Below are 27,607 nucleotides of genomic sequence, written 5' to 3'. Positions count from 1 at the left end.
GTGTTCTTGACCACTTTTGTTATGCTACCTAATCCTAAAACCAATTCCTTAAGGACATATGACTCTGCTTCTAACTGCCAGGACAGTGAGATAGAGGATGAAATCTAGGATTACTAATGTTATTATTATTGGGGACCGCTGCTGATAGTAGAGTCATCCATCAAGTCAAAGAATATAGGATGTGTTGGTTTCATTCTCCTTTAACTCCAGAAACCCAAATCCAACTGACTCCTTGATTTCTTCACTTGGATATTAGGATACAAGGTCAGCTATAGTAAAAGTTATCTAGAATAACCACAGCAGATTATAGAAGTTAGCTGTCTTACATGAAAGTTCAAGCTGGTATATAGACTCTGACCCATGAAATTCTCAGTGGCCTGCCTTGTTGATGTCAGTCCTCCAACATAGCTCACAACCCCAATCATCAGAAAGGAACACAGGGAAAGGTGATCCCCTTTCTTTCAGAATATGATCTGGAAGTTGTACACATTTCTGCTCACATCCCATTGGCCAGAACTTTGTCACATGGCCACACTAATGAGTTTATTATAGGTCATCATGTGTCTAGATAGATATTCCATTGTCATGAATGAAGAGAATGCATACTAAGGTTCATCTAGCAATCAATCTCTACTGAGGTGTCTGCTACAGATACATAGGCATCTCAACTTTAACACTACCAAAACTCAGTTTCTGCTTGTTCTTCCAAAACTTCTTCTATGCACAATTACCACCATCTCAGGTAATGGTGGAAATTGGGACAAGTTCAGCGGTTCAAATTTAGACATGTCGAATTTGAGGTTCCTGTAGAACATCCAAATCAAATTTCTAATAAGGGGTTGAAGATACATGTCTGAAATTTTAGTAGGGTCAGGGTTCAAAATTCAGATTTGATCCCTGATTGGAATAAGTGATAGAGGAGGAGTATATGTAAATAGTACTGTCAGGGACTGTGTAATATAGTGGGCAAAGAACCAAGGATGGAGGGGAAGAGCATTCTGCAAGGAAGACTGAAGAAGAGTGGTCCAGGAAGAGACACAGGAGAGACTAGAGAATGCAGTGTGATTGAACTAAGGGAGTGGTCTTCAGGAGGCAGTGGTTAGCATTACGAAAGGCTGCAAAGTCAGATACCAGCGAAAACTGAGAATCAACCTTTAGACTTGGCCATTATGCCGTTACTGACATTAATACAAGCAATGTATATAGTAAAAGTGGGAGAAAATGCTAATTTTCGGTAGTTGAAGAGGTACTTGGGAGGAAATGGCAATCCAAACACAGCTCTTCTAAACAGAAGTGACAAAGTTTGTAGAGAAATTAATGCACAAGAGAAGGAATGACTGAGGGATTAAGAGTCTTGAGGAGATCCCCTCCAAAAAATAATCAGCTATAGAAAGGAAAGATGGCTCATACTTCAAGACAGATCAGGGGGAGTGCAAATTTAGCCACATTTGGAGGAATAAGGGTGGAGGCGTGAAGGTGTTCATGCCTGGTGTGTAACTACTATTACTAAGCACTAACATATATTGAGCACTTAATATATGCTAGACAATGCTCTTCATGGAGCTAATTTTGCTTCAACGGAATTTCTTAGACACTGAGAGCTATTCATACACTGAAAGCTTAGTCTGTGTTTCAACAGCTGAGTAATTCTGATATAATAAAAAATGCAACAGTAAACTTCATCCTACCAAATCTGATACTTTTGTGGTCCACAGTCTTAGCTTACTCCAGATCCTGGGGGCATGCTAGGTAATAAAAATTTTTTGCATTTGGATTCATCTGTTGTGACTCAAATCAACAAGAAATCTTGAGCACCAAAACACCTTATCAAAAAACTCTATTTTATCAGATATATGGGGCAAAATGTCTCATTAAAAGAAAGTTATATGAGTATTAGCAGGTATATTTTAGTAAGTACTCCCATAGTTATTGAAATGCTGGGTTTTCTTGAAAAAGTATCCAGTTTTACAGGTGTGACTTCCACTTGGACAGTTAGTTCTTGAGGGCAGAAATAGGGACTGTTGAGCTTTTATTGTTTCCCAAAGTTGGCACAGTTCTGGTCAAACAGAAGTTCAGTTTAAGGAATTCATTCATTATGGTGAAAAGATTAAACTGGGCCTTTCATTTTACACCTGAAATAAGAAAATTATTAGAAACTATTGAACTCCATTTTGATTAGAATGGCCCAAAGAATTTATACAAATTCCTACTTAGTAGATATTAGGTTATTTTTCTGAGGAAACATACCTGAAGAAAAATATGCATCTGATTTGGGAGAAGAAAATAATCATAGAAACTTACGTATATGGAGGTGGAACACGACCTGCATTCTAAGGAGTCCTGACAATATTTGTGTTGAGAATTTTTAGCAGCAAACATCTAAAATTTGAAAACCGATAAAGCAAAGAACGCAGTGGCTTCCTAAATCAAGTCTGACACTATTGTTACACATAAGAATACCTATTTAATATTAATGAACTTAAAGATCTATGAGTAATTTTCCAGATTCCAAGGGAGGAAGTGGGATCCTCCTTGTCCTTAGTAAGAAATAGACAGTCACTTGACACTTAACTAAGAGTAGATTTATTTCTCTTCATTCTATCTAATATTTTGGAACTCAGGGACTTGCCACAATAAAAAAGTACACCAGATTATTATAAAGTAACATTTCATATATTCAATTTCTACTTAAAAGGAAGTAGAATAGCTAAATGTATCTACATGTTAGATACTGTGGTAATATTTTGCTTTAATTACTCAAAGTCTTTAAAGATTTTCATTCTCATTTGTCTAGTTTGATTATATGCAAGGATAAGTAAAAGACTTAAGAGTTTAATTAGTCTCTTCCATAAAACATACCTGCAGTTTCCAAATTATCTGTAAGCGGGTAAATGAAAAATGGAACTGAGTTAAAATTTGGACATGTTTAATACTGTCATTTATCATCAGTTATCCTAGGATAACTTAAATTCCATCGGTTTCTTACAGTTGTTTACGTATTTTATGACAGTTAAATACACTATGTACTATTGTTGATACAAAAAAGTTTGAATACTAGATAAATGAGATCTCATGTAGCATATACTAGCTAAATTGGAAACCGTAAAACTATGAACCGTTAGTGATTCCGTTACAGCTTTGCTAGTAAGTGTTGCAGAGCCATAAAAAACCCCTTTCAAAAAATGGTGACCTTGGTACTAAATATGAAGGCGCAGTGCTTTAAATAGGTTTAGTTGTCATATGGGTCAAAATTAGCCTCCATGCAGCTGGGGCCAACCAAGAGGCCACTTTCTCCTTCCCGGGAACCCACCAAACGTCGAAACTGCAGGAGACGGGCTTTTACGTTCTCGTTAACTACTGACACATTATGTGTTGGCAAGAGGCCTAAGCAGATGACCTTGGTCCCCTGAAAGCTGGCCCACACTCTCGGGCTACCTCTGCAATGTTTACAAAGGCAGCTCCCGGAGAAAAGGGGTTGGGGTCGGACCTAGTATCCGGAGGCTTCTGCCTGGCCGCGAGGCTGGGGCTATCACAGCCTCTTCCGCGGACTTTCGGAGCAGATTCGTTCCCCACCAAACCGGAAGCATCCAAGTTCCCGCACGTTCCACCACTGGGTAGAGCAGGAAGGTTCAAGGCGTTCCCAGAGTGTACCCCCTTCTTTCTGTCGTGCCACAGCCAGCCGTGGCTCTAATTAGGTATTGCTCCTTTTTCCCTGTTTCAAGATGGCGATAGAACTTGCTGGACCTCCGACGAACAGCAGGCAACTTCACCTTCCCAACAGCCCCGGCGCTGGCGACGACGGCAAGCAGGAGGGGGGCGGAGGCTCTAGATGGGCGGGGCACAACGCCGCACCCTCCCGCGCGCGTTCCGGCCTGAAGCTCTCGCCAGCCCCGGCGGCGCGCGCTGCCTGCCGGGATACTCGGCCCGCCCAGCTAGTCCTCCCGGCCTGCGCTGCGGCCGCGAGATCCGCGTTTTTCTCAAGATGGTGGCTCTGTGCTCGGGCTGACTGCTTAAGACGACAGAGCCTGAATCCTCTTCGCCAGAATCCTCATCGCCACGCCGCTCTCTTCTGGCTAGCGCACCCCGCTGCCGCGTAGCCATCCGCCAGCCCGGGCGCTTGCCATCTGCCGCCGCCGCCGACTTACGCTTCACCTCTGCCGACCCAGCGCTCACGGCTGCGGGCGGCGGCACCTCCCTCAGCTCCTCCTCGGGGCCGCGCTCGGAGCAGCTCGGAGCTTAGCCGCGGGCAGGCAGGCCTCGCAGACTCCCGGTGTGGACAGGCAGTGGCGGAGCAGCGTCTGGCGACGAGCGCGGGATTTTTTGCGGCCCCGGCGCCACCTTTCCCGGCCAAGGTCTCCGGAGAAGGAAGCGCGGGTCCCGCATGAGCCCCGGCGGTGGCGGCAGCGAAAGGGAACGAGACGGTGGCGGGCGGAGGCGGCGGGCGAGGGCGACGACGACTAGTGAGGCAGCCGCCGCTGCGAGGGCCGCAGCTCAGGCGCGGGGCCCACGACAGGTCAGTGTGGCCTAGGACGGGGCCTGGGCCCGGGCGGCCGGGCCCCAGCTCCCTCGTCCCCTCTGTTGCCCGAGCCACCCTTTGGGGCCGGCTCCCTCGAGGGGAGGGATGCCCCACCCCCCCTGGGTTTGGGGGCGCATGGTCTGGAGGGGGCTGGTGCCAGACGTAGGCTTCTGGTAGCAGCGGCTGCTGCTGCTGTAACTGTCAGTCCTGGCTGAGTGCCGGAGGGAGGGTTTGTCGCCGGAGGGGACACGAGCGGGCCCGGGGCGGGGCGGGGCCAGCGGGGCCTCGAGAGTTGGCCCTCCTGGAGCGGGGCTCGCCGAGCCAGCCTAGGCATCAGGCTGGCAAGGGCTGGCCTGATCCTTCCAAAATGAGCTTTTTCTTAGTGTTCGAGGTTTTGGCCTTGGTGAGGAAATTATTTAGACGTGTGCCTTGGTGGGTTGGGGTTTTTGGGGTGGACTGGTAGAGAGGACGGGCGGAAGAAGTGATAAATCAAGCCCAAGGGTTGTGTTGACAGATTACTTCTTGGGATTCTGAAATTAAACGAGAGCTGCAGGGTTTGCCAGAGATTCTCCGAAATGCAAACCTGCAAACACTTAGCCTTTTTTTTCTCCTTTCAGTTGAGAAAATGAAAAGGACGCTTTCCTCGTCATGGTGTGGAGGTTTTTGTTGGTAAAGTCAGAATTGAATGTGGCAGATGCTCTAGTCCATAAAATTATTAGAATAATTTTAACATAGACGCTGTTTGATTAAGCTTAGAATCTTTGACAGATAATTTAGGCTGTGAGTTTTTTAAAACGTTCTATGGGTATGCTAAAATAGAATCATTACGAATTAGAGATTACATTAAGTGGCTAGGGTGCTGTTGAAAATGTAAACTAAAAGCAATATGGGTTTACAGTCCACAGTTACCCTCAGTCAGTCATGAAGAAATATGGATATGACCCATTATTTTGGATAATTCCATTGTGTGCAGTATGGAGGAAAGCAACAAATTATTGCAGAATTTTTGGGGGTGAGAGAAGAGGGCTTGAAATGGAAATGACCTAAAGTTTGGAAGTACAACTATTTAAAAGTTATGTCAAAGACACTGTATGTACCCAATAAGTCTCGTTGAATGAATTGGAAGGGTGTTTACCTCACACCTCTGACTATTTAAAGTACCCTTAAGGCGTTATATTGTAAACCATGTAAAAAAGTTTAGCATTTGGGAAGAGAAAAAGTTTTGTCATGGGATCTGTAGTGGAAATGACTGGAATTAATCCTGCTTCTAAATTTGAGCTATTTACATTTTTAAGGAAATGTGTGTAATATTAATGATGCTGCTCATAACTCAAATGATGACCAGAAGCCTTTTAAAGAAATTAATAGTCATGACAAAAAGAAGAAATAGCTTCAGGAAAGAATGACTCTACTTAAAAAATTAGAATATAAACTAAGAAAGTCTTACTGTGTCAATAATTATTAACTAGCATTAGTGTGCTAAGTGTGTACATCATCCTCTGGATATTGCCTGGGTTCCTGAGGAGATTAGCTTTACACAGAGATACAAATTACAGCGTTTTGATTCCTTTTCAAATGTTTTGTCAGCTGTTTTTATTTTATCTCAAATTCTACACTTTATTTTCATGGCTTAAAAAATAAGCAAAGGTACTTAGTAGTCAGAAGAGTAAGGAAGGCATTCTTTTCCCACTAGTTCAGTCCATTTAACAAGATTTATTGGGTACCTACAGTGTCTTTGACATATAACATTTAATCGGTAGTATTTTTTAAACTTGAGATCATTTGTAAATGACCTTTTCCTTCTCCTTTCCAAGGGGGGGAAAAAAGACCCTCTCTCCCTTGAAAAAAATCGAATAATTTGCTGATTCTCTCAATATGTACTCAGTGGAATATCCCAAACTATGGATCATACCTAAAATTTTCAACCCAAACAATTGAAATATTTACAAGTCTATTTTCTTAAATGATTACTGGTTATTTTCATCAGTCATGTTGAACACTTTCTTTTAGACCTAACCTTGTATAGATCCAAATGTAGAAGCGTTACATTAAATACACATGCAGATGTTAAAAAATTAGTTTTCTGATTTTTATGAGTGAAGACAAATTTTCACAAGTGAAATACTTCGGTAAGTCCTGGATGCTCTCTTCATTCTCATTCAGGATAACAGTTTTGGCTGATTTTGACAGTCCCCATTCTACTTCCACCTCAAATGTAAAGATAAAATATAAAAGTCAAAGACATTTTGGTATGTATGGTGGAAATAGCTTTGGAATTAGATCCTGCTTTTATTTCTGGCCTTACCTTAGTTGTCTGACCCTTGGCAAATTGCTTTATCTTGGTGAGCTACAGTTTTGTCATCTGTAAAATGGGATAGTGAAACTAAGAGGTTTTTTGGAGGATTAAAGTATGTAGAATGTCTAACATACAGGTATATTTAATAAGTATGCTTGGAAGTCTTCTTGCCAGATTATCCAAATGGTCTCACTCAGTGCACCTCATATGCAGTGGACTCTTATCACATTGTCCCATACGGTGTTTTCTTTTTTCTCACTATCTGTGAACTCACTTTTTAAGAGCAGAGTCAGCGTTTACCAGAGAATGGATTAACTAGTTAGCAGTACATCAGTAAATGGTCATCTAACATTTTATTAGTTACCTGTTGTGCTACTATGAGCTGAGCTAGGTGTAGTGGCTACAAAGACAACACTCTTGTCTCTGTTTTGGATGCTTACTTACAGTGTGACTTTCTTCACGTAACACCCTGTTTTGTGAAACCTTATTGTATAATGGTTATTATTATGAATATTCATTCTCCCTTGCCCTTCCAGTCTCAAGGCAGTTATGTAGACTAAACATCTCCTACCCATAGCTGCTATTCTGGAGAATATTGTTTTACCCTTTTCTTTATACAATTGTCTAGCAAATCCCAGATACTTCGTATCTTGGTCCCAGTCCACCACCTAATATTTGGCACACAGTGTTGCATGTGTGTGTGTGTGTGTGTAAAATACCTTTACTTTGGCAATTGCCTGTAAGTACTCTAATAATTTTTCTGGGGTGATTATCATTGTCTTCTGGTTATAGATTTACAGATGTTTTAAACCTGAACAGTACTATCCTTGGATTTCAGTTGCCTCATTCATTTTACACGTGAGGAAATTGAAGTGTAGATCTCTAAGATGGTTTTCTTAAAGTCATCTGGGTAGCAGAGCCAGACCACAGTCTGTGTCTCTGGACCCTACTTCAGGACTCTGCATATAGTGACACGTGTTCTTTACATGTTTGGAGGAGTGCTTATTTTGCTTAGCGATTATCTACCCACCTCTTTGGGGATAATGTGATTGTTTTCTATACTTATTTAATAGAAGGTAACCATCACAAGATGGCATCACTGGACCTTTATTGACCATAGCAGTTAGTTCAAGAAATGGGATTTTTTTCTTCCAATAAAGGAAATCAAGTAAAATTACAGTATATAGAAATAGTGTTTATTTACAAACTTACATCCTAATGTCCAAAACATATGATGTTTGAAATATTTAGATGCTATATACATTTTTTAATGAAATGCATAGTAAACAACTCTGCCAACTTTGATTTTTGTTCACTCTCAGAAATGTCACCTGTAATGCTTTCATCTAAGTTTTTGTTAACAAGTAAATACCATTATGGATAAGTGAAAAAGATTAAGTGTAAGGCCTACCTGAGAATGAATAATGCTAGTACTTTTTTTAGAATGCTGCTGTTAGCACATGAGATTTAGCTGCAGTTATTACTGCTTGATTGTAAGCCTTGCGACTGTGAATTCCCTAAAATTATACATAAAATATTAAATGCTTGAGAGTGAGCATATTCAGTGAGCAATAGCCACTAAGAACCATGGATATAGAGGAAGGAGCACTAACTCTAGTGTCAGAAATCATGGGTTCATCAGTATTTCAGCTTCCTAGATGATTTTGAGCAGGTCATTTAGCTTTGTAAGTCTTTGTTCTGTTCCTTCTGTTAAATGAATGTGATTATTGCTTTGTCTGTTTCAGAGGATTGTTTTTCAGATGTGATCATTTTTGAAAAAGTGGGTTAGTACTATATAAAGTGACCTTATAACTTTATAACTGGTTTAGTGACTTGCCCAAGAAAACAAATTGGTTAATGGTAGGTAGATGGGATTGGGACCTTGGTGTATTTTCATGCTTTTCTTTATTAACATTTTATTCTTCATTGACATTTATTAACCTTTTCCATAGAAATATTATTTTGTGAAGTATTTAGTGAGTGAATTTATTTTACATTTGGTAACTACATTTGAAATAAATAATAGATCTTAATAGTTAGTGATGTATTAATCCAACGTCAAATCTTCTGACCTCTCTTCTCCTGTTAACATTCATTTGTTATTTGGTAAATGACAAGTGAATCATAAGGTTGACCTGAAAGGGAAATAGGTTTTGGAGACAGAACCTTATTAGATAAGATTATTCCTGAAGTTCAGTTCTAGGAAGTCTGCTGGAGTCTCATAATAAGACATCACATGTGGATTATAGAAGAGAATCTAAGACTTTATTAATTAAAGTCAGCATCTATGCTGCAAATAAAATTATGAGGCCCTGAACACTTGTGCAAGTAGGATAAAATCTTCCTTAAATGAAATGCTTGGCTGGCCAGTGTGGAGTTTAATGTGGTGACTCTTCACAGCTAAGTGTGTTCTAGAAGTTCATCTTCTGTAACCCATCAGGATTGAGGACAAATCCCTTTATATTACAGAAATAAAACGTTTAAGTTTTTTTGACCTCCCTTTGTGGTATTTGGCTTGTTGTTCTTTGTTAGGTCTTAATGTGTACCCATTGTATATATTTTTAGTAATTCATGTAGTAATTCACAAATTACATAGATGGGGGCTGAAGGAAGATGCTACAGGTGCTAAATTCCACACATGTTCTTTTCACTAGGTGACTTCTGTTTCCTATATTGAAAGGAATGGCTTATCCATTTCAAGCTTCTAATGGACTTGGACCTCAGCAGCCTTCCTCTTGAATACCAGAAGGTAGTTTTAGAATTGTCCTTGTGGACACTATAGTAACCCATTTATTTTTATATTGTTTGTGGTGCAGAATAAATTTTGAAATTTTCCTCCCAAATTTAATGTGGAGCCTGTACAGAAAGTAATAGTAATATAACAACCATGTGTGTACCATTCAGTATAATTTGTTGTATTTTGTCACTTCCTTGCACTATTTAGCTTCCTCTCTAAAGCTGATGTTCTCTGTTTTCTTCTCAGATAATACTCCTAGCACTGCAGATACCACTACAGGAAGTTCTTGATACTGCCAACAAATACTTCCCTGTCTTTTATCAGATGTAAAGCATAATCCTCTTCTTCGGAAGGGAAAGGATAAAATGCCCAGCAGTGTTTTCTGTATAAAACAAATGGGTCATAGGGAGAAATACTGGTTATTTCCTGCTTATTAATGATCTTAGTACTTTTTTTTAGGACTCCTATTTGTTGTGCCTCTGTGTGTTTGTACATGCAAATATTGATAACTCTACAGCATGCCATAAATAAGAATATTAAATGTTTACTTTATTTAAAGTTTTTGTTTTAGGAATTAAAAAATACATGCCTTTTGAGCACCTATTGCATGTGACCTGTATGCTAATTGATAAATCCTTTTTCACACAAAGATTAATTGGGTGACATTTTCCTTTTCTAGTTTTCTGAAATGATTGAGCAGTGTGTCATATTCCATGATGGTGATTGAGACTATGCTATTTAAGATAATCGGAAGTTAAAGCTACTAGGAAATGAAAATTTCCCTAATTACTTAATCTGCTTTATTCAAATTCAACTCAGTAAATATTTTGCTATGTTTATAACATACTGCTATACATTGTATGTTTATGTCTCCTCAAAATTCTTATGTTGGTATCCTAATGCCTAATGTGATTGTATTAGATTGGGGCCTTTGGAAGGTGATAAGCTTATGACACGAGAGCCCTTGTGAATAGGATTGTAATTATAATGGATATATAGTGTCCTTAAAAAGGACCCTAGAGACATCCCTCACCTCTTTTGCCTTGTGAGGATCTAGCCAGAAGACAGCTGTCTCTGAACCAGCAAGCTAATTCTTGCCGGACACTGAGTATGCCATTACTTTAATTTTGGACTTCCTAGAATCCAGAACTGTGAGAAATAAATTTCAGTTGTTTATAAGCCACCCAGTCTATGGTATTTTGTTATAACAGCCTAAATGGACTAGGACACATAATAAACATATTTATAAAAAAGAAAGAAAATAGAAAAATAAATGGATAAAGTTTGATAGCTAAGGTAGGGATACACTGTGCTTGAAAGAAATGGAAGTGCTCCTTGAAAGTTGAACTGAAAACACTTAAGTACAATAGAAAAATTGAGCTACCTTTAGCCTTTTACATACAAAACTAGATTCTACATTTCAAATCATAATGTATATTTCTTTTTTTTGTACCTCTTTATCTCCTTCACCCCTTATTTCACCATCCCCCCACTGCACTTCCCTGTTGTGCAAGCTCCAATCTGTTCTCTGTGTTCATTAGTCTATTTTTGTGTTGTTTCTTCATTTGTTTTTTAAAGTTCTGTATTTAAGTGCAATGATACAGCATTTGTCTTTCTCTATTTGATTTATGTCACTTAACGTAACATCCCCTAGGTCCATCCGTATCACAAATAGCAGATTTAATTCTTCTTTATGGCCTGAATAATATTCTATTGTATATATATACTTCATCTTTATTCATTCATCTATTGATAGACACTTAGGTTGCTTCCGTATCTTGGCTATTGTAAATAATGCTGCAGTGAACATAGGAGTGCATGTATCTTTTCCAACTAATGATTTTGTTTTCTTTGGGTAAATGCCCAGAAGTGGAATCACTGGTTTGTATGGTTTTTCTATTTTTAGTTTTTGAGAATCTTCCATACTATTTTCCATAGTGACTGTACCAGTTTACATTCCCACCAGCAGCATATGAGAGTTTCCTTTTCTCTATATCCTCACCAACTTACTTCTTGTTTTTTATTGATACTAGCCATTCTAACTTCTGTGAGGTGATACCTAATTGTGGTTTTGATTTTCATTTCCTTGATAGTGATCTTTTCATCTTTTAATAGCATCTTTTCATGTGTCTGTTGGCTCTCTGTGTGGATTCTTTAGGAAAATGTATATTCAGGTCCTCTGCCCATTTTTAAATTGGATTAACACAGCAAGTGCTGAGTTGTATGAGTGTTTTTTTTTCTTTTTTCTTTTTGGATGTTAGCTTCCTTCTTATTGGATATATCATTTTCTTATTGGATATGCCTTCTCCCATTTCAGTAGGTTGTCTTTTTGTTTTGTTGATGGTTTCTCTTGCTGTGCAGAAACTTTCCACTTGATGTACTCCCACTTTTTCCTTTTGTTTCTCCTGCCTGAGGAGATATATCCAGAAAAAAACTACTAATACCAGTGTTCAGGGGTTTATTGTCTATTTTTTTAGGAGTTTTATTGTTTCATGTCTTGTATTCAACTCTTTAATCCACTTTGGGTTTACTTTTGTATATGGTGTTAAGACAGTGATTCAGTTTCATTCTTTTGCATGTAGCTGTCCACGTTTCCCAACACCTTTTATTGAAGAGACTGTTTTTCCCTATTGTATGGTGTCGCCTCCTTTATTATAGATTAATTGGCCATGTAAGCATGGGTTTATTTCTGGCTATGCTCTTCTGTTCCATTGATCTTTTTGTCCATTTTCGTGCCAGAACCACACTGTTTTGATTGCTGTAGCTTTGTAGTAGTTTGAAATTAGAATGTGTGATACCTCCAGCATTTTTGTTTTCCTGAAAATTGCTCTGCATACTCAGAGTCTTTTCTACAGATTGGATGTAATCCCTATCAAAATACCAAATACATTTTTTCACAAAACTAGAGCCTATAATCCTGAGATTGGTACGGAATCACAAAAGACCCTCAGTTTTTCCATACAGATTACATTGAATCCGCAGATTGTTTTAGTTAGTATGGTCATTTAAAGAAAATATTAATTCTTCCTATCCATGAGCATGGAATATCTTTCCATTTGTTTGTGTCATTTTCAGTGTCCTTTGTTACTCTCTTAAAAGTTTTCAGAGTACAAGTCTTTCACCTCTGTGGTTAAATTTATTCCAAGGTATTTTATTTTACTGATGCAATTGTAAATGGTATTGTTAATTTCTCTTTCTGCTTGTTCATTATTTATATTTAGAAATACAACAGATTTCTGGTTATTGATTTTATTGATTTTGTATCCTGTGACATTATGAATTTATTTATTCTAATATGTTTTGTAGAGTCTTTAAGGTTTTCTATATATAACATGTCATTTGCAGATAGTGACAATTTTACTTCTTCCTAATTTCCTTAAATTTAATTATTGCCCAGTGTACTGTATTTCAAATCAGCTTCAAAATGACAAAGTAAAATCTTACGGTCTCACTTAACTCAGTGGGAAATTAGTCTACCTCTTCCTCTCACCCCTCTCCCTCCCCCCAGCATTTCTTTTCCATCTTTGAGGCTAGCTGAAAGATGGTGGTGGGGAGGGGTGAACTTAGAAGGATCTCTGTTGGAGAATAAGTAGGTTACTTACCTCAACTGAAATTAAATAATGTCATTACTCCTAACATTTTCTGTCTGTCTCACTTTTTTTCATGTACAGTTTTAGGTATTTGTAAATGCTGAATGAATGAACCACTTTCTTGTTAGTTCAGGACTACTATTAGATAATCTGCTGTGGGCTGCTATCTAAGAATATTAAGTATGATCAGGAAAAATCCTCTGGGCTTCAGAACTTTAAGTAGAGCTAGGACTAGGGGTCAGCCGGGACAGTAGGTGAAAGATCTACTACAGCCCCACTTTGCTGCCTCTCCTCTTCCTGTGCTAAATGTAACAGAACATTCTTAGGAGGGGTTCTCCATATTTCTAGCTGACACCTGGTTTTGAGAAATTGGGACTGGTCACTGTAGCCTTGCAGGGTTCTCTGAGGAAGTCAAGATTTACTTCCCTCAGTGCTATTTTAGACACTTAGTATGTTTAAAATTGCCGTAACTACAAAATGTATTTATTTTATATGATTAATTCTGCTGTCTTTCCGTGGTCCTTTTATAAAGTAAGTTGGTTAGAGTAGATCTCCAAGGTAATTGTCAGCTTGGATATTGTATGCTAATTTTTTTCTTTTTAAAATATATGTGTATATTTTAATTATAAAATATTTAAAACATACAGTAAATAATACAGCAAATACTCATTTTTATTTACCACCTTGAACTATAAATTATGCCACTTTTGATCCTTTGGGCAATAAATGCAGTCTTACATATTCACTTGGAGTAATGTCAGTACCCCTTCCTCCCAAGTCTTCTCTCTCTCTTTACCCAAGGTTATAACTATTCTGAGGTTGAGTATATTTCATATCCTTGCTTATACTTGTACTGTACATGTATGCATGTGCCCACAAGTGATATATATATATGGTGTTGGTTTTTGGGTTTTAAGTTTTTACAAAATGGTAGTATATCTTTTATCAGCTTGCCTTTTTTTTAACTCAGTGTTTTTTGAAATATATTTGTTGATGCATATAGCTCTAGTATTCAGTTTAACTGCTGTATAATACTCCGTTGCATGGATATACAAAATGTATGTGTCCCACTATTGATGGATATTTTGAGTTGTTTCCTTTTCTGCTATTATAAATAATGTTGCAGTGATCATTTTTACACATTTCTTTGTGCAGGTGTTTGTGAAGATTCATAGAAATGAAATTGCTGGAGAATAGATTTGTCAGTATCCAACTTTACTAGATACTGCAAAATTCTTCTCTAAAATGGTTATGTCAGTAGATACACTACCAGCAGTATATGGTATCTTTTTCTCCCATCTTAGCCTGTACTTGGGATTGTCAGATTTAAAAACTTTTGCTAACTTAATGGATTTGAGATGCTATCTCATGTTAATTTGTATTTCCTTGATTATTAATTCTGGGTGGTGAATAAGTGGGTACGAATTTTATTTTGTATGTGTTTTAAATGTTTCCTAAATTGATGTCTTAACATTTTAAAAAAGTGACACCACCATACAACATTTATGTTGCCGAGAACCTTGGAGATCATGTTATCCAGCCTTCTTTAGAATGCAGCCAGGAGCATTATCAAACAAGAATAAAATATAAAATATTATAAAATATAATATATATATATATTTATATATATATACACACACACACACAAATGTGAACATATTTTTATTATAATGTTCATTGCTGATTGTGGTATTCTCTTGGGATACAGGATCTCAATTTTCAATATCAAAATCACGAGTCTTTTTCCTTTATGAGTTGTTTTTGTTTTGTTTAAGAAATCTTTTTTGAGAGGTTTATGTTGTTACTTGTTTTTTTTGCATTTAGGCCTACCTGGCAGGAAGTTAGGAATCTATATATGTGAAAAGCTAGTTATCCCAACATAAAGTATTAAATTATTTTCTCATTAACTTTTGTTTATGTCACCTGTATCATCTGCTACATTTGGATTTGATTTTTTTTTTTATTCCCTTTTTTGTGCACTTAAAAAAAAGCTGTGAGTGCTACATTGTTTTATTATAAATTGCTTTATATTAAGCTTTGAAATCTGGGAGCAAAAGCCTCCTCCTTCATTCATTTTCAGAATTTTCTTGACTCTTCTGTGACTTTAATCTTCTGAAATAACTTAAAACCAATTTATCAGGTTTCTTTTGAGGCTCTTGAAATTGCATAGAATATAGATTGCCTTGAGAATTGACATAAATCTTGCCATTTACTTAGTTCGTATGTGTCTTGCAGTTTTTTTCCTAAATGCCTTTTACACATATTTTATTAAATTTATTCCTGGATATTTGATAATTTTTTTTGCATTATAAATACCATCTTTTTTCTATTACATGATCATTGCTGGTATTGATTGATTCTGTATCTAACTTGGGTGAACTCCATCTGTTTTAATAGTTTGTAATTCTTACGGATAATTTTGAAAGAGTAACAGTTGTTTTTTCAAATGATCTTTTAAAAATACAAGTTTAACTTTGTTACTTTATATTTAAAATTCTTCTCTGCTTCCTGTTGCTTTTAGATTAAATTCAGAATCCTTTATTGGTGTATAAGATCCCATATGATCTGGATTCTGTCTCCTCTGCCTTCCCTTTCTTCACACCACTTTGCTTAGAACCCTCTAACGATACTGGCTTTTCAATTTTTTGAGCTATGCAACATCTTGTGCCAAATCCTGTGCCAGTGCATTTCAGTCTGCCTGGAACATAGTTAGCCAACAAATTATATCCCTCCTTTAGTGGTAAGTCTAAATATTACTGAGGGAAGCTTTCTTGGGTGTCTCCTTGTGCTCACTGGTTTTAGGGTTTCCCTGTATTATACTGTCATTAAATCCTGCTTTTCCTGAGTAAGTGTTTATCTCCACTGAAATTAAATAATCTCTTTAGTACTTTCTCATAGAAGATTCTATGAAAAAAGTAGATATTTGTAGTCTCTTTTTTCTTATAATGTGCTCTTTTAGGCATTTGTGCATGCTGGATGAATGAAAGTTCATGTAATGATCAGTATTGCATTTTTATTTTCCAATTAGAAATACTGCTCCAGTTGATAACTGCTCAAAAGAAAATTTCTAATTAGGCTACACTAAAGTATTTTACTAGACTTTAATAGAAGAGTAAGTGTCCTCAGTGTTTTAATGTTTATGTCCTTCAAGTATGGATGGTTTTTAGAACAAGTTTTGTCTCCTAACAGATGTTCAGTTAAAATTATATGTAAATTTTCTTAAAAGCATTTTGAAGTTAAGTAAGAATCCAGTGGTCTTTTCTTATCCTTAAATCAGATGTTATTTTATCAGTTCAGATACTATATTGGATAGGTAGGTGAAATGTAGTAAGTTAAACCTGAAAATTTGTGTCATGATTATTTCAAGGAAAAAACCCATTTGCCTTTAGTTCTTTCAGTATATTGCCTTACAAGTCTCTTTTTTGTGCATATAACATGCTGAAGAAAGCTAGCATAATTTTAGATTAGGTACTATATAAGACTGAATTCAAATTAACAATGGTGCAAAAAGAGCCTGGGGGAAAATTTTACAATAATAAATCATTAGGATTATGTGGCACATTTGCTTCTGTTTTCAGATTTCTTGTGTATACACACCTGGGAGTGAACCTGCCAGGTCATAGCATAATTGATTAACATTTTGAGGAACTGCCAAACTCTCCCAGAGTAGCTGTACCATCTTATAATTGCATCACGGATGTATGAAGATTCTTATTTCACTACTTTCTTGCCAAAACATACTGTTTGTCCCATTTGTTTTAGTCATTCTCGTGGGTGTGAAGGTTCCTCTTTGTGGTTTTGATTTGCATTTGCTTAATGACTTAATGATGAGTATCATTTTGTGTGCCAGTTGGCATTCTTTGGAGAAGATCTATTCAGATCCTTTGGTACTTTTTAATTGGGTCATGTTTCTTTTTATTGTTGGGTTTTAAGTGTTCTTTATATGTCCAGGATACAGGTTCCTATCAGATATATGATTTCCAAGTTATTTTCCCTCTTTCTGTAGGTTGTCTTTTCACCTTCATAATTGTTTCCTTTGAAGTACCCAAGTTTTACATTTTAGTGGGGTCCAATTTATCTATTTTTCTTTTGCTGCCTTTGGTGTCTCACCTAAGAAACCATTGCCTAATCCAAAGTCATAAAGATTTATACCTTTTTTCTTCTAAAAATCTTTGGTCGTTTTAGCTCTTTTATTTAGGTCTGTCATCTTTTCTGAGTTAAATTTTACATATAGTGTGATGCGAGGTAGGGTTCCAACTTTATTCTTTTACATGTGGATATATCCAGTTGTGTCAGCACCATATGTTGACTGTTCTTTCCCACTAAATTGTCTTGACACCCTTGTTGAAAATATATTGACCATAAATGTAAGAACTTACTTCTGGACTCTCAGTTCTCTTCAGGTGATCTGTAAGTCTGTTCTTCAGCCATTAACACACATTCTTGATTACTGTAGATTTACTGTAAGTTTTGAAATTGGGAATGTGAATATTCACACTTCGTTCTTTTTTAATACTGTTTTGGATGTTTAGATTTCTTGAGTTTCTGTGTGAATTTTAGGGTATGTCAGTTTCTGCAAAAAGTGCAACTGGGATTTTGATAGAGTTTGTGTTGAATCTGTAGATCTTTTTGAGGAATACTACCACTTAAAATCTTTTGTTCCATGAACATAGGATGTCTTTCGATTTATTTAATTTTTTGTGTGTGTTTTGTAGTTTTCAGTGTAGAGGTCTTTTATTCAAAGGAAATATGTTTCATTAAGTATGTTTTTAAGAATTTTATTCTTTTTGATGTTATTGTTAATAGAATTGTTTTAATTTCATTTTCAGATATTTCATTACTTCTCTTTAGATATTTGTCCTGAACTTGTATTTTGCGCAACTTATTTTTTTCTCTTAATGATATGTTGCAAAATCTCTGTAAATGGCTGCATGGACATATTGAGCACCCGCTGCGTCATAGGTATTTTTATAGGTGCTAATGGAGACAACTGTATAAAACCTGCCCAAATTCTTGTTTTCATGGAACTTAAATTTAGTAGGGGAAGAGAGGTCATAAGACATGTAAAATGTTGCATAGTACTTTTAAGGAGAATTAAATTAGTAAGGGACTTGGGATATAAAGTGTCTGGGGTAGAGGGGATGAATGCAAATTTTAGATGGCCAGAGAAAAATCTCACTCAAAGGGTAACTTGAGTAAAGAACTGACGATGAGAAAGCTAGTGATGTGGATTTCTGAAGGAAGAGCATTTCAGGCAAAGGTGTAGTGAATATGGAAAATCTGAAGGGGGAGAGTGATGTGTTTGAGGAAGAATGAGGTGGCCATTGTGGATTTAGAAAAATAGATGATCGGAAATAGAGTCAGAGAGACAATGTAGGGTACAGATCATTTGGTTATAAGGAGTTTGAGTAAGATGGGAAACCTTTGAAAATTTTTGAGTGCAGGTGGTAAAAAGGTGTGACTTTTGTTTGAGCAAAATCACTCTCACTGCCATATTGAAAAATTAGACTGAAAGAGGACAAGGGCAGAATCAGGAGACCAGTTAGTGAGCTATTACAGTGATATAAATAAGAGTTGATAACCGTGGGTTGATCAGAGTGGTGTGTGTGTGTGTGTGTAAACTGTTGCACATAGGAGTCGGTAGTAAAACAGATGTATATGTGAAATAAAAGTAGGGAAATAATGACACTGAGTTTTTGGCCAGAGCAACTGAGAGAATGGAGTTGATTATTTATTTTTAATTACTACATTAAATCTATGCATCACATGCCCATCTAAGAGTTTTACCTTACAAAGTTGGAGAAAAAAGAGGGGGAGTGGTGGGGGGAGGAAAAAAATGTTAAATGTGGGGAATTAAGACTTAGTGATATGTCCTGCAGTAAATTTGAGAATGGAAGACTGTAAATCTTAAGACTTAACAGTCTTTAGAACTGACCTAGGAACTAAATCGGAGATCATAATATATTATAAAACTATTGGGGAATTTAGGTTGTTTTCCATTTTTGTGGTTACAAATAAAGGTACTTTTTATTTCTGTAAGTAGATTTCTACAAATATGATTGTTAGACCATGAGGGTATGTCAGTTAAAATATTTGATAGATACTGCATTTTCTTTAAAAAAGGTTTTTTAGCCAGTTTCAATCCCAGCGTACTGTATTAGACTGCTCATTTACATCACTGCTTATTTTTTTAATGTATATATAAAATCTTTTTGATTTATTAGGTTGTTTATAGATAGCTTTATGAAATTGCCTCAGTTTTGGGGAGTTCATTTTCTGTTATGTTATTAATTTTGTTCTTACTAATTTATAGGCACTCTTTATATATCATTATTTAATTCCTTATTACAATTTGCAAATATTGTCTCATCATTTATCTTTTAGCTTCATAGTAACTAGTCATCTAGTGAAATTGTTAAATTTGACATAGGTAAATTCATTTGTCTTATGACTTGGGTTTCAGCATTCTTATGAATATGACATAAAAATAAATTCTTGTATTTTCTTGTTACTTTCATGAGGTTATTTATAGATTTAGATTTGAGTACATCCAGCATATTTTGGGATACAGTATGATTGAGTTTCAGATCTGGGTTGTATTTGATTTATTTTTAGATACGATATGAAACTATCTACCTTTTATTTTTTTCCGTTTGGGTAGCCAGAAGTGGAAAATTCTCTATACCCACTGATTTAAAATGCCACTTTTTTACATGTTTAGTTTTCATAAACTAAAAATTCAGGCTTATTGAAGTATAACTTATATCCAATAAAGGACACTTAATTTTAAATTAAGTGTTGTTTAATGTATTTTGATGCGTACATACAGTATTTACCACCACAATCAAGATAGAGAACATTTGCATTACCCCCCACTGGCCGACCTTCCCAGACCAGTCCCCAAATTCCTTAATGTCCCTTTGTAGTAATTTCTGCCTCTTGGTTCCAGGCAACCTTTGATCTGCTTATTAGTTTTGCTTCTTCTAGAATTATGTATAAATGGAATCATAATGTAGTATATACTCTTTTTTTTTTGGTTTATTCATGTAGCATGTGTTTGAGATTCCTCTAGTTTGTGTTCATTACAATTTTTTTAAATACTGTATGTCTGTGAAGTTCAGTAGATTTTTTCCAGTTTTAGCCTGTGAATAAAGATACTCTTTGCATATGTGTCTTTGTGGTGAACATGTTTTTATTTCTTCAGGATAAATGCCTTAAATTGGAATAACTAGGTCACATGGTAAGTTTATATGTTTAAAAGGAACTATTTTACAAATGGTTGTCCCATTTTGCATTCCCACCAGCATTGTATGAAAGTTCCAGTTCTTCCAAGTCTGTGTCAGCATTTGATACTCTGTATTGGCAGACATTCTAATGGGTGTATAATGGTATCCCATTACAGTTTCTTTTTCTTTCACTGTAGAAAAAAGATATATAACAAAACTTAGAATTTTAACCATTTTTAAGTGCATGCTTCTAAAGTAATTCACATTGTTGTGTGATCATCACTCTTACTCATGTCTGGAACTTTTTCTTCATCCCAAACTAAAACTGTATCCATTAAACAGCAAACTTCCATTATCTTTCCCCTCCCTCCACCACTGGTAACCACTATTTTAGTTTTTGTCTCACTGAATTTGGCTGTTGTAGGTACTTATATAAGTAGAATCATATGGTATTTGCCCTTTTGCTTCTGTCTTATTACACTCAGCTTAATGTCCTCAAGATTCATGAAAGTCATAGCTTATATCAGAATTTCTTTATTTTTTAAGGCTGAGTAATACTCCATCGTGTGTAAAAATACTACATTTTGTTTAACCATTCATGATGCACACATGGGTTACCTCCTTTTGGCTTTTGTGAATAATGTTAATGAATGTGAATATAAGTGTGCAAATATCTCAAGTCCCTGGTTTCATTTCTTTTAGGTATATACCTAGGAATGGAATTGCTGAGTCATATGGTAATTCTGCATTCCATTTTTTTTAAGGAACAAACATACCATTTCCTATTGTGGCTGTACCATTTTACATTCCCATCAAGAATGCACAAGGGTCCTAGTTTCTCCTCATCCTTGCTAGCACTTGTTATTTTATTAATTTGTAAAAAATAATTGCTATACTAATGGGTGTGAAGTGTCACTTAATTTACATTTCCTTGATGATTAATGATGTTGAGAAGTTTTCATGTGTTTATTGGCCTTATGTATACAGGCAAACCTCTTTTTATTCTACTTTGTTTTATGGCACTTCACAGATACTGTGTTTTTTACAAATTGAAGGTTTTTGTGTCAACTCTATATTGAGCAAGTATCAGCTCCATTTTTTTAAGAGCATTTGTGTCCCTGTGTCATATTTTGGTAATTGCAATATTTCAGGCATCATTATTATTATATTTTTTACAGTAATCTGTGATTAGTGCTTATAACTCCCAGAAAGTACATTTTTTTCTTCTTATGTATGATACTATTACACATTTAATACACTACAGTATTGGATAAACATAACTTTAACGTGCACTGAAAAACCAAAAAATTCTTTGAGTTGCTTTTTTGTGGTAGACTGAAACTGAGCCAGCATTATCTCTAAGGTATCCCTGTATCTTCTTTTGTGAACATCCAGATATTCTGTGCATTCTTTTTCTGTTCAGTTTACACATCCTTTATTGGATATATGTATTTCTGATGTATCATTACTGACTTTTTGGCTACTTACTAAGAAAAGAATGTTGAGATCTTCAACTGTAATTGTGAACTTGCTATCAATTCTTTCAGTTCTGTCCATTTTTGCTTCACGCATTTTGAAGCTCTGCTATTAGATACATTCACATTTAGGACTGTTATATCTCCTTAGTGAAGTGATTTATCATTATGAAATGCATGGAATTTTTATGACCTAGCACTGTTGATCTCTGGCAATGTTCCTTGTCCTAAAAGTCTTTGAATCATTTTAGTGTAGCCACTCCTCTTCTTATGATTTGTGTTTGTGTATTATATCTTTTGCTATCTCTTTACTTTCAATTTATCTGTCATTATATTTAATATGTCTATTTTAGACAGTGTATAGCTGCATCCTGCTTTTTGCTTTTTCAGTGTTTCCTTTTTAATTTGAATGTTCAGTCCATTTACATCTATTGTAATTGTCAACATGGTTAGGTTTAATACTAAAGACTTACTTGTTTTGTTCCATCTATATTCCTTTTTTTTCTTCCTTTCCTGCTTTCTTTGGATTGAACATTGTTTTAGTAGTCTGTTTTATCTCTACTATTAGTTTATCTCTGTTCTTTTTTCAGTGGTTGTGCAAGTATTTATAATATGCACATTAATGTATCTCAGTCTACCTTAAAAAATATACTTTTTGAGTATAGTGAATTCTAGAACAGTATAAATTAATTTACCCTCGTTCATCCTTTTTGCTGTTGTAGTTTTACACTTTACCTTTATCTAAGTTACAAATTCATAGTAAAATTTGTAATTATGTCTTTAAATGGTCAGTTTCATAAAGAAATTTAAAGATCAAAAACAACATACTTTGATATTTATACTCTTGTCATTTTCATTTCTTGTAGATTTGTGTAGATCTTGCTTTATAATGTAGATCTTGCTTTATAATGGCTGGATTCTAAGTGAATCTCTCAAGAGAGCAAGGCAAAAATGCATGGCATTTTATGACCTAGCATTAAAAGTCAAAATCACATATTTCCACCATAATTTCTTGACTGAAATAGTGACAAAGCCAGTCAACTTGAATGAGAAGATTCATCATATACCCACCACATGATCGGAGAATGCTAATGTTCCCTTGTAAGAAGAGTACTGCAGTGGCCATCTTTGGAAAGTATAATCTGCCGTAGACATGTATCTCGGAGGTATGGGTTCAGTACCAGACCACCATAATACGTGAATATTGCAATGGAGTGGGTCAAATGAATTTTTTGGTTTCCCAGTGCATATAAAAGTTATGTTTACCCTATACTGTAACCTGTTAAGTGTTCTCTTGCATTATGTCTAAAAAAAAAAAAAGTACATACCTCAATTTAAAATACTTTATTGCTAAAAATGCTAATCATCATCCAAGCTTTCATCAATTTTTACTGATGGAAGGTCTTCCCTTGATGTTGACAGCTGCTGACTGATCAACAGTGGTTGTTAAAAGTTGGAGTGGCTGTGGCAATTTCTTAAAATAACACAGCAATGAAGTTTACTGCATTGATTGCCTCTTCCTTTCACAATGCTGTTTGATAGCATTTTACCCACAGTAGAACTTCTTTCAAAATTGGAGTCAAAGCTACTGCTTTATCAACTAAGTGTGTGCAATATTCTAAATCCTTTGTTGTCACTTCAACAGTCTTCACACCATCTTCACCAGGAGTAGATTCCATGTTGAGAAACCACTTTCTTTACTCATCCACAAGCAGTAACTCCTCACCCGTTTCAAATGTTATCAAGAGATTATAGCAGTTCAGTCACATCATCAGCCTGCACTCCTAATTCCCGTTCTCTTGCTGTTTGCACCACATCTGCAGTTACTTCCTTCATGCAAGTCTTGAACCCCTCCAAGTCATCCATGGGGTTTGGAATCAACTTCTCCCAAATTCCTGCTAATGTTGATAGTTTGATATCTTCCCATGAATCATGAATCAGTGTTCTTTAATGGCACCTAGAATGGTGAATCCTTCCCAAAAGGCTTTCAATTTACTTTGCCCAGAGCCATTAGAGGAATCACTATGTATTGCAGTTATAGCCTTAAGGAATATATTCTGCAAATAAAAAGACTTGAAAGTTGAAATTCCTTCCTTGATCCATGGGCTGCAGAATGGATGTTGTGTTAGCAGGCATGAAAACAACATTCGTTCTGTTGTATGTCTCCATCAGAGCTCTTGGGTGGCCAGGTGCATTGTCAGCAAGCAGTAGGATTTTGAAAGGAATCTTTTTATGAGCAGTCGGTCTTAATAACAGGCTCAGCATATTCAGTACACCATGTTGTAATGAGATGTGCTGCCATCCAGGCTTTGTTGTTCCGTTTGTGGAGCACAGACAGAGTAGATTCAGCATAATTCTTAAAGACCCTAGGATTTTTCAGAGTGGTCCATGAGCACTGGCTTCAACCTGAAGTCTCCAGCCGCACGTGTCAGTCCCTAAAAAGCATCAGCCTGCCCTTTGAAGCTCTGAACCCTTGAGCCAGGCACTGACTTCTCTTGAACTGTGAAAGTCCTAGATGGTCTCTTCTTCCAATAGAGGGCTGGTTTGTCCACACTGAAAATCTGTTGTTCAGGGTAGACACCTTGTTTAATGATATTAGCTCCATCTTCTGAGTAACTCACTGCAGCTTCTACACCAGCACTTGCTGCTTCACCTGCACTTTTATGCTGTGGGGATGGCTTCTCTCCTTAAATCTCGTGAACCCACCTCTGCCTGCCAGCTTCCAACTTTTCCTCTGCAGAAGGCTTCGTCTGTTCTCAGCTGTCAAAGAATTGAAGGGCCTTACTCTGGATTAGACTTTGGCTTGAGGGAATGTTGTGACTGGTTTGGTCTTCTTTCCAGGCCACTAAAATTTTCCCGTATCAGCAGTAAGGCAGTTTTGTTTTCTTACCATTCGTGTGCTCACTGGAGGAGCACTTTTAATTTCCATCAGGAGCTTTTCCTTTGCATTCAACAACTTGACTGTTTGGGCTCAAGAACCCTACTTTCAGCCTGTCTCAGCTTTCAACATGCCTTCCTTGCTAAGCTTAATCATTTCTAGCTTTTGGTTTAAAGTGAGAGACATGCAGCTCCTCCTTTCCCTTGTATACTTAGAGCCCATTACAGGTGGGCCTAATTTCAATACTGTCATGTCTTGGGGGATAGAGAAGTCTGAGAAGAGGGAGAAAGATGGAGGAATGGTTGGTCAGTAGAGCAGTCAGCATACACACATTTATTAAGTAAGTTCACCACCTTTATATGGGCACAGTTTGTGGCACGACAAAAGAATTATAATAGTATCAGAGAACACTGATCAGAGATTGTGTTATTAACAAAAGTAACAATAATAACAATAATTATGAAAAAGTTTGAAATATTGTGAGAATTACCAAAATGTATCAGAAACACAATGGTAGCAAATGCTGTTTGAAACATGGCACTGAGACTTGCTTGATGCATGGTTGCCACAAACCCTCAACTTTGAAAATTGCTTTATCTGCAAAGTGCAGTAAAATGAAGAACAATATAATAAGGTATGCCAGTATACCATTTCATGAGTTTTCACAAGTGCATTCACCTTTGCAACACAAAGTCCTATCAAGTTATAGAACCTGTGCCCTTTTTTAGTCGGTTCCTGACTCTACATCACCATCCCCAGTAAAGCACTGTTGTTACACTTTTATCATAAATTCTAGAGGAAGCCAAAGTAATCTCATATAAATAGCATTGGAGTACTTTTTCTATAAGGTTTCTTTCAGTAAACAATGTTTTTGATGTTTTTGAGATGATCCATGGTAGTGCCTGTTTCGATAATTTGTAACTTCATTTTCTGTTAGAGGACCACTAGAGTTATTTTTCGTTTCTAGCTGTTACGAATAAAGCTGCAAAGATAAACTGTGTGTGTGTGTGTACATATATTCATACATATATACATTTTTTTTCCCACTTGGATAAATACCTAGGAGTGCTGTGATTGGATTCTAGGATAGTCAGAATAAAGAGACTAATCTTTTCACCGTTTGGTTGTTTTGTTTTACTTTCCTGTCAACATGTGCGAGTTCCCATCGCCCCACATCCTTGTCAGTTTTGGGGCGGTTAGTGTTCTGGGTGTAGCCATTCTCATACCTACGTAGTGGTTTGCCTTCATAGTTCAAAGGATCTTTTTAGTTGATGTGTAATTCTACATCAACGTATTTTCTTCCAGTATTTGTTTCTGACTAGAAATCTGTTACACTTATCTCTTATCCTCTGTGCTTTAAATTTCTTTCTTGACATTTTTTTGGAAATTTTGATCAATGGTTTCTTTGGGATTAGGATTTATTGTGGTTGCTGGGTTATTTTTTTTAACTTTATATTTATGGTTTCATCAAATTTCAAGAAGTGTCAGCAATTATTTCTTCACATGTATTTTTTTAAAATGACCTTCCCTCCACACTGTTTTTCCTGGGATTCCAGTTTCATGTATGTTAGGCCTTTTAATACTTTCTTGGGTCATTAACATTATTTTTGGTCTTTTTGTCTCTGTGCGTCAGTTTGCTTTGCTTTCTATTTCATTTTTTTTTTTTCTGCAGTGGTGAATACTTTCAGATATTTTAGTTTATCTTTCTAGAAGTTCCATTTGATTTGTTTTCATGTTTTCTGTTCATTTTTGTTTGAATCCTTGAACATATTTACAATAGCCATTTTTGAAAGTCCTTGTCTACTAGTTCTCTCAGTTCTTTCACTTCAGGATCTGTTGATTGGTTTTCCTGGTTATGGGTCGTATTTTCTTGTTTGCATGTTTAGTAATTTCTTACTGGATGCTGGACATTGTAATAGTCTTTTGTTGGGTGGCTAGATTTTGTTGTCTTTTAGAGTGTTAAACTTTGTTTTGGCAGCCTGCTAAGTAACTAGCTGGTCAGTGTGATCCCTAAAGGCTGTTAGGGTGTGCCTAGAGAAAGCCTTTAAGGCTAGGAGCTACTACAAAGGCATGGCCTTTCTTAGTTCTCTGTTAAATGTCCCAGTGTCAGCATATTCTCTTCACTCTGGTTGGGAGGAACTTAGGTCTTGTGGGTAAAATTGTAATATTTCCAGAATATCTTACCTGGCTTTAGTGCATCTGCATATCAATGGGCATTCCTCAGGGGTGGATATGCCACCATATCAGTGGGTAATTACCTGGGCAACCAAGGGCTTATCTGAACCTGAGAGGTGAGGGGGAGGGCTAGTTTGCTTCTGCTGGAGCAGGAAAGAGAAATGGCCCCAGACCTCAATTTGGTATTTCTCCCTTGACTGATTTCAGTTTTAGAGGTATTTTGCCCTGGATTTCCTTTCCCCTGAGTTAGAGGTATATTCCAGTCCTATATGAGCACTGAGAATATTTCAGCTCACAGATTCTCTTTCCCCAGCTTCTTGGAGTCTTTCAACTTACTCATGCACAGTTTACTGTGCTTAAAATCTTCACCTTAACTCATATACAGTAGCAGACTTAAAACCCTTAAGTGACCAGATTTCTGGAGCCTTTTCTCTGCATAGCTGCCTTCCTCTTTGGAACTCGGTTTTATAAATTGCGCCCATTTAAGCCTCCTCAAGGCTGATGACTTGCTTCTTACCTCAGTGAGACTGCTGTCTTCTCATTGGGTCTCCCTGCCATTGGTTGCAGGTTTCAAAGTACCTCCAGGCAGAAATCTGAGCATTGGAAAGCTTGTCTTACTTCTCTTTGTTCTCTCAGACATCACAGTCTTGCACTGCCTCTTATTTATGGTCTGGAATCAGCTGTTTCGTGTATTGTGTCCAGTTTTCTTGTTTT

The 27,607-nt window shown here is 36.7% G+C and overlaps 1 protein-coding gene across 4 annotated transcripts in view; it reads left to right on the top strand.

Moving 5' to 3' along the window:
• Positions 1-3,898: 3,898 nt before the first annotated feature.
• The window catches only part of UBE3A (ubiquitin protein ligase E3A), a 99,002-nt gene continuing 75,293 nt past the window's right edge, over positions 3,899-27,607 (top strand). For 2 of the 4 annotated variants that reach the window (XM_017645908.3, XM_073227110.1), the window contains exon 1: positions 3,902-4,513. The gene's annotated coding sequence lies outside the window, so the exon portion shown is untranslated. Of the gene's footprint in view, positions 4,514-27,607 lie in introns of all 4 variants that reach the window. The other 2 variants (XM_037016610.2, XM_017645891.3) reach the window with 2 other exon arrangements.

Source organism: Manis javanica, chromosome 18, assembly GCF_040802235.1.
Source record: "Manis javanica isolate MJ-LG chromosome 18, MJ_LKY, whole genome shotgun sequence".
NCBI lineage: Eukaryota > Metazoa > Chordata > Mammalia > Pholidota > Manidae > Manis > Manis javanica.
Note: the sequence above shows the minus strand (reverse complement) of the source record. Positions and strands in the feature narration are given on the sequence as shown.